Below are 8046 nucleotides of genomic sequence, written 5' to 3' on the forward strand. Positions count from 1 at the left end.
ATAGGAAATACTCCAGTAAAGTAAAAATTCATCAAAACTGTACTTAAGTACAGTACTTGAGTAAATGTGCTTAGTTACTTGACAACACTGAAGAGCACAACGGCAAGTGACCCCATCCTATGACAGAGTATAAATATAACATATAGTCTACCCCCCCCCCCACACACACACACACACACACACACACACACACACACACACACACACACACACACACACACACACACACACACACACTGGATTCAGTGTCAATGAATGAACCTATTATGCCATATTCAAAATATAGTTAAAATAGTAGATTTACAAGCTCACAGCTTGTAAATCGGCTTGCTGCTTCATATTAATTGATATTAATACATCATTAATTTAGGGCTCCTTGACATGAACACATTTGAGAACCACTGGTGTGTATTGCCAGAGTTCACACCTCCTCCTTATACATCCAAACCCTCCTCTTTCACCACAAACTGTTTATTTTATTATGTGTCTAGCTGGGTGGAGGAGGGAATACAAAGTGCAGCAAAAATGTAAATGAAAGCCAGAGTCACACTGATAATATTTGGAGTGGCGGCCGCCTTGTTTTCCCCTAATACTGCTGCTCCTATTACACACACTCTGTGTGTGTGTGTGTGTGTGTGTGTGTGTGTGTGTGTGTGTGTGTGTGTGTGTGTGTGTGTGTGAGAGAGAGAGAGAGAGAGACCCCCTATGGTGTATGTATGTGTGCTGTACTTCCTGTTGAGGTGCAGCTGAACTCACTTATTGTGCTGTTGGCTGCAAGGGTCAGTGTGTGTGTGGTAACTGTTATAAGTTAGTGACCCATAATCTGCCTATGGATAGTATTGCACATAGCATGCATGCATACGCATGCATGCACGCACGTACGCACATCCACACTACTGCATGCATGCACACACATGCACATCCACACTAATGCATACACACACACACACACACTCAAACTAATTCAGTATAAGATGACATCCTGGACAATGTGTACATCCTCCACACAACATGTTTCCTTTGTGCACAGAAACCACAGCCTGCAGCCTACACTTCACTGTTTAGTACCCTGTTGACACTCAGAATGTTGTCTTATCCATTTAAAACACAAGTATTTTAAAACAAGCCTCTTTCTTTTATCGCAAAATGGAATCATAGATAGAACTCAGAGCTTCTAACTTTTATTTAGAATTTATTTGAACCTTATATGTATTGTATAGTTACTATTAGAATGGTTTCATTTGAACCTTGTATTTAATGTATAGTTGCTATTAGAATGGTTTCATTTGAACCTTGTATTTAATGTATAGTTACTATTAGAATGGTTTCATTTGAACCTTGTATTTAATGTATAGTCACTATTAGAATGGTTTCATTTGAACCTTGTATTTAATGTATAGTTGCTATTAGAATGGTTTCATTTGAACCTTGTATTTAATGTATAGTTACTATTAGAATGGTTTCATTTGAACCTTGTATTTAATGTATAGTTACTATTAGAATGGTTTCATTTGAACCTTATAATTTATTGTATAGTTACTATTAGAATGGTTTCATTTGAACCTTGTATTTAATGTATAGTTACTATTAGAATGGTTTCATTTGAACCTTATAATTTATTGTATAGTTACTATTAGAATGGTTTCATTTAAACCTTATATTTATTGTATACTTACTATTAGAATGGTTGCATTTAAACCATGAGGTCTCAGTGTTTGTAAACAAATAATTGGTCTATACGGTGCACCTCCAAAACCTCTTGAACTTCTGCCCATAGGGCCATAGTTCTGCTAAATACAAATCCAATGGCCAAAACAAACTGGGAAAAAAAAGAAAAAACTGAAACCTGATTCAAGAAGCAACTTTATTGTCACATTACTGGTTTACATGTTTAAAGAAGCGGGTGGAATATTATATTTTGCATAAGCTCCATCATTTTGTTATTTATAAAAAGGAGAAAAAACTAAAGGAGGACAGGGCGAGAAGAAACTCCAATCATACAGATGCATGTCAAAAAGAACCTCCAAATAATGTTTTTTAAAACTGTTACTTCAACATTTATTTTGGATATTTTTAATCATTTCAATCTTGGAGAACGCACTGAGAAGAAAAGCCATTTACATATTAAAGTACATCCAAAGACAACCCTAAACCTGTGTCTCAGAGAAGGCAGTCTCTTGACTGGTGCTCCCTGGGTTTGTGGAAGTGTTGGTCTGAGGCAGCTCTTCAGTGAAGGCTTTCTCCAGCACCTTTTAGGATAGAGCTGCGGAATACAGCCTTGAAATCCTGACCCATGAACACGTACAGCAGCGGGTTCAGGCAGCTGTTGAGATATGCCAGGCAGACAGCTATGCGAGACCCGATGTTGAACACATGATCCAGTGTTTCACTGGACTCTGTCACCGGGACATTCACAAAGTTAATCAGATCCATGATATGATAGGGGGCCCAGCACAGGAAAAACACGGTGATAACAGTTGCTATGATTTTGAGGGGGCGACCTGATTGGCCGGCCAGCAAGCGATTATTCCTGAGCCGGTAGATGATGACAGAATAGCAGGAGACGATGACAGTGAAAGGGACCACGAATCCCATGAGGAAGCTAGTGATGATCATGACATCAGATCCAAATGTCGACAACTGAATCACGCTATGACTATGCGTGTAGTCACCAGTGTAGTCACCAGCGTAGTCACTGGTGGGTGCAAAGTTGTTGTAGCACCAGATGATGTCTTTATCATGGTCTGAAGGCCATATGTCCCTAAAGATGAAGTAAGGGAAGCTGAGAACCAAGCCCAGCACCCAGACACCCAGACTCAGCCAAGACGCCTTCCTGACACTGCGGTGGTTCTGGGCCCACACTGGACACACCACACATAAACATCTGTCAACACTGATGACCATCAGGATGTAAATGCTGGCATACATGTTCATGATGGAAATGGTAAAGTCCATTTTGCACATGAATTTACCAAAAGGCCAGTGGCCGTCCAGAGCTGTGTGTGTGATGGTCAGGGGCAGGAACACTGTAACCAGGAAGTCAGCCACAGCGAGGTTGAGGTACCAGACGGTGTTGACGGTTTTCTTCATTTTGAAGCCTGTCACCCAGATGACGACACCGTTCCCCAACACGCCGAGCACACAGACCAGGCTGTAGATGACGAGCGACACGATCTTGAAGGGATCAGTGTGTTGTACAGGATCAACCTTGTCATAAATAGTAGTAGAACCCTCATGGTCGTAATCCCAGTTATAATCGTTTTCCCAGAAAGAGCCGTTTCCACCAGACGGATCCATCTCCTCATAGTAATAATCAGCAGTTGTGGTCATAATCTCCATCGTCCTAAAACCTAAAATAACAAAAAGGCTAATGCTTAGTTTTAACAGGCCATGTATTATTATACTGAAATTATTTGGTACCAGGGAGATTTATATTGTTAAAATGTTTCTCATATTCATTCGTATTTATTTATGTTAAAATACGTTTTAAAAAGCTCTATATTCTAGATAGCAATCATGTCTATATGATAAAGAAAGTAAAAGAAAAGATACCTTTGTTGAAGAGGCGTCCGTCAGTGAAGTGTCTTGTTCAAACTGTGGTCGGTGAACAGGACAAGCAGCAACACATAGCATCTATGTTGTGGTTTAAGAACAGCCTGTTTCCTTTGTGCACAGAGACCAGAAATGGCAGCTTATAGACTTCACTGTCATTCAGAGCTGAGGCCAATTCTACAAATGCCTTCTAAATCAGAAGTTATTTCAATATATATATATATTTTTTTCAAAAATAGCAGATCTACAAGGGAAAAAATACATCACTCAGCGATTTACATTTGTATATGACATTATGGTGAAGCTGTTTATCTCATGAGGGTTTGAAGTCTGTCTTAGCAAGAGCGATATCTGACACTTAACAAAAAAAAATTAGCTGTAAGCTTGTAGATCTACTATTTTCATACCACGTATTGTCTCGTCTCTAAGTATAAAATTGGCCTATAGCTAAAGTGCTCAAACTTTATCCTAATTATCTTCATGACCTTTGATGTACGGAAGAGGGGAAGCTGTCAGAACCTTCCCTAAAACATCCGGAACAAACTCCCCATTGCAGTTAGAACTGCAGACTCAGTCCCAATCTTCTACCATAATGTGAAGACTCACCTCCTCAGACTCCACCTCAGCCCGTAGCACTTGCAGCCTTATGCAAAGAATAAAATGTAATTTAGATAAGGGACCAGTCGAAATTTACATAAGGGGGGGCATGGAGGAAATGTATGTGCCCTGATCTAAAATGCCATGACCCTCCCTTTGACAAAAAAAAAATCAATGACCCTCCCCAAGTGATTACAAAAAAAAGAGTAACCCTCCCCGCCTAGAAGTGTCACGATATATTGTGTCACGATATAGCCTATCGTGGTATTAAAATGTGATGATAGGTATTGTCATGATGTCATACTGTATCGTAATATTTTTTTTATTGTTTTTTTAATACAAAAAAAACACTTTCTTTTTCTTTGCCGGTGAAAGTTAGGAGTTTTTACTGTATGATATGAAATGTAAAGCTTATCATAATCATAGTAATTATTAATCATGTCCTCCATCATATTCAAGGTATTTTGGAGAGAAATGAAACAGACTCCAGTCAGTCACTTTCAGTTTAAAGCACTGCAGAGGGGAGGTGTTGTGTGTCAGCTGATGCTCGTTGACGCTCGTAAATGTGACATGCATCTGCACTCTCAAATAGGCCTACATCTAATCTAAGATTGTATTATACTGTATCTGGTATTATAGATTTTTTTTAGCTGTTGGAAATAACTAGGCTGCACTTGGTTGGTAAAGTCCAGATGACAAAAATATGAGGTTTGTGGAATTTATAGTTATGCAGTCTTATATTATATTATATTTGTTATATTAGTGTCTATCTGTCCTCTGAAACAATGGGTTTATAGTTAGTGAGAACTTCACTTCTCCATTAAGCTTGCACAAATGTATTTATTTGTGTGTACAAAGCACTTTGTAATTGTTTCTAACTTGCTTTATAACGTTATTTATAAGATGATGGCCAATGTTGATGATACATGAGAAAAGAACATTAATAATATATCATATCGATATCATGCCCAACATCATGTATCGTATTGTGAAATTCTTGACACCCCTAACCCTCCCCATCAAATACAACATGACATTTAAAACTGACATGTCCAATGTTTTGCTTTCCACATTGATTAGAACATTGCTGTAGTGTAGTCAGTCTTGCTAAATGCACAGTGTATCTGTAGTAGTGGTAGCAGAATGGATAGTGTTCTCATGTGGGAAAACCCATTGAATCCTGGTCAGATTGAAGAAAGTTGAATATTTGGTAACCAGTAGTTTAAAACTTTTGTCACTCTGCCCTTTTAATTATCAACTACAGTGACTACAACTACACTGTTGCCTACATAAAACAAATTAGGCTATCAATTATGGCCTGATGCTTCTGGTTTTACTTGTGGAGCTAGGCATCTATACACAACTGTCCATATAGATCCACATTAATCACATGCACAGAATTACTTCAAATGATTATGAATATCCAGTTAAAGTAGGCCTATTTATAATGCATCTCTCCAATAACGCCTGTTGAAGTTTTGCTTAATTGTTCAACCACCATCGTTAAGACGCTGAATAGATTTGACTGGGTCGTTCACACTCGCGTTAACGACCGTCATTGATTCTAAATAGACAAGGTGTTACTTGATTTGAATTCTTTGTATCCTTTGAAATGGAGAGGGGTCATTGACCACTGTTCTGCTGTACTAAAAAGTTATATAAAAAAAAGACTATTTTATCAATTCAAAATTGCATGACCCTCCCTTGGATTCAAAGTAAAATTAGCTGACCCTCCCTTGGACCAAAATTAGAAAGGCATGACCCTCCCCTATTTTCCTCCATGCCCCCCCTTATGTAAATTTCGACTGGTCCCTAATATGTTATGTAAGTTCAAGTTCAAGTTCAAGTTTTATTTGAAAACATCATAGCATAACAATATGAATTATGATGTTTCTGACCGTAAAATAATTGAATAAAACAAGAGGACCGCTCTATAAAATACTAAAACTAAAACTAATCCTCAATCAAACATCAACATCAATAAAAATGTCTCTATTTCTTATGATAAAGTGTGTAGGCTCTTGGGAGGAAAGTCATCTGGTGCCTTAGCGTGTTACTCACAGGTTGTGTGAGTGTCCTGCCATTCCTTAGGTTGTAGCGACTTGTATTTGCAGACAGCCTCTGAATCATTGGACTAGTCCCTTCAGTCAGCATTCGGTTGAATTCTCTTAGGGTGGCCTCCTCTCTCCTGGACTCCAGAGTAGGGAAGGAATTAGTTGGTATCCCAATGATGCGGCAGCACCTTCTCTGTAGACATTCCAGTTCCTGAATCAGGTATTTTGGAAGGCCGCCCCAGACAGGTGAAGCATATTCCAACACTGGTCTGATGAAGGTCACGTATACCTGGGTCAGCACATCTGGAGGGAGCTGCGCTCGTTTGGCCACACTCAGATAATGGACCCTTGGTTGAGCCTTCTTTAACATGAACTGAACTTGAGCGTCCCATTTCAGGTCAGAGGAGAGCTGTATTCCAAGGAGCTTGAAAGTGTCCACCCTTTCTATTGCCTGGTTGTTCAAAACAATAGGAGGAGGTGTTGGTCTATGTAGAAACTGACCACGTGTTTTCCTTGCTTACTGTAAATCGCTCTGGATTAAGAGCGTCTGCTAAATGCCTACATTGTAGATTGTAAATTGTAAGAGTCACTGGCCTGTTATCGTTGAGGACCGAGGGACGACTTCATACGATTTGTCTCATTACTGCCAATCGTCTAACTATTGCATTCTTCCATGAACACTTTCAGTTCCATTGAATACACGGTCTCTTCTATTGGCCATGTGGCACAAACGTTACGCAAAGCTCGCCGGTGAGTTAAGGAGACGGGTCGGGTTGGCCAATCAGGGAGTTAGACTGGCTAAGCAGCACAAACGTAACGCGGCGCTCTGCCAGACACTGTATTGTCACTCTCTCAACCGAGCGGTTAGCAGAGCGCTACTTTTTTTTTTTATATATATTATTTTTTGGCTTTTTGCCTTTATTGATATATTACAGTAGGCTGACAGGAAATGGGGAGAGAGATGCGGGGGGGGGTGACATGCAGCAAAGGTCGTCGGGATGGCTGGGAGGCTGGCATTGCAATCTAGGATGCCTGAACCGCCACACTGTGGCCCAGGCCAGCAGAGCTACTTATTAATCTCCCTGAAAATGGAAAAGGAATCCAAACGTTGATTTAGTGTTCTGAGTTGTTCAGAGTGCAGAAAGTGTAGCTCAACATCTTGTTGACATAATGTAAGTAGAAACAGATGGAGCCCAACACAATATGAGAGAGAGAGAGAGAGAGACACACACACACACACACACACACACACACACACACACACACACACACACACACACACACACACCTACACCTGGTCCCTGACATCAATCCACATGGTTTGGTGTTGTGTTGACAACTGGCATGCTCTCTGCCATTGTCCTGTATGGGGCACATATGTACTCACTGTTGTTCATACAGGCGTGTGTGTGTGTGTGTGTGTGTGTGTGTGTGTGTGTGTGTGTGTGCGCGCGCACGCGTGTGCTTGCGTGTCAGAGAATCCTACAGCGTAATGCAAACCGTGCACACAAACGTGAGAGTGGACAGGGTCTCAGTAGGACAGTTCCTGGGGGGATTCCCCAGGCTCATCGTGTCGGTCTGTGTATCTTTGTGATTCCTAAGAGTAACACGAGACAGAGAGAGAGAGAGATAGAGAGAGACAGAGGGGGAGAGAGACAGATACAGTGTGAGAGAGACAGAGAGAGAGAGAGAGACAGAGAGACAGATACAGTGTGAGAGATAGAGAGAGACAGAGAGACAGATACAGTGTGAGAGATAGAGAGAGACAGAGAGAGAGAGGGAGAGAGACAGACACAGTGTGAGAGATAGAGAGAGACAGAGAGAGAGAGACAGAGAGAGAGAT

At 40.5% G+C, this 8046-nt stretch overlaps 1 pseudogene across 1 annotated transcript; it reads right to left on the reverse strand.

Annotated features, from left to right (window-relative positions):
* Nucleotides 1–2147: 2147 nt before the first annotated feature.
* Nucleotides 2148–3339, reverse strand: LOC308076379 (chemerin-like receptor 1; annotated as a pseudogene). Its single transcript has one exon. The product of its transcript is annotated as a chemerin-like receptor 1 (transcript).
* Between the last annotated feature and the right edge of the window lie 4707 nt (nucleotides 3340–8046).

The sequence above is a fragment of the Gymnoscopelus braueri genome (genome assembly GCF_963280865.1).
Source record: "Gymnoscopelus braueri genome assembly, chromosome: 20".
NCBI lineage: Eukaryota > Metazoa > Chordata > Actinopteri > Myctophiformes > Myctophidae > Gymnoscopelus > Gymnoscopelus braueri.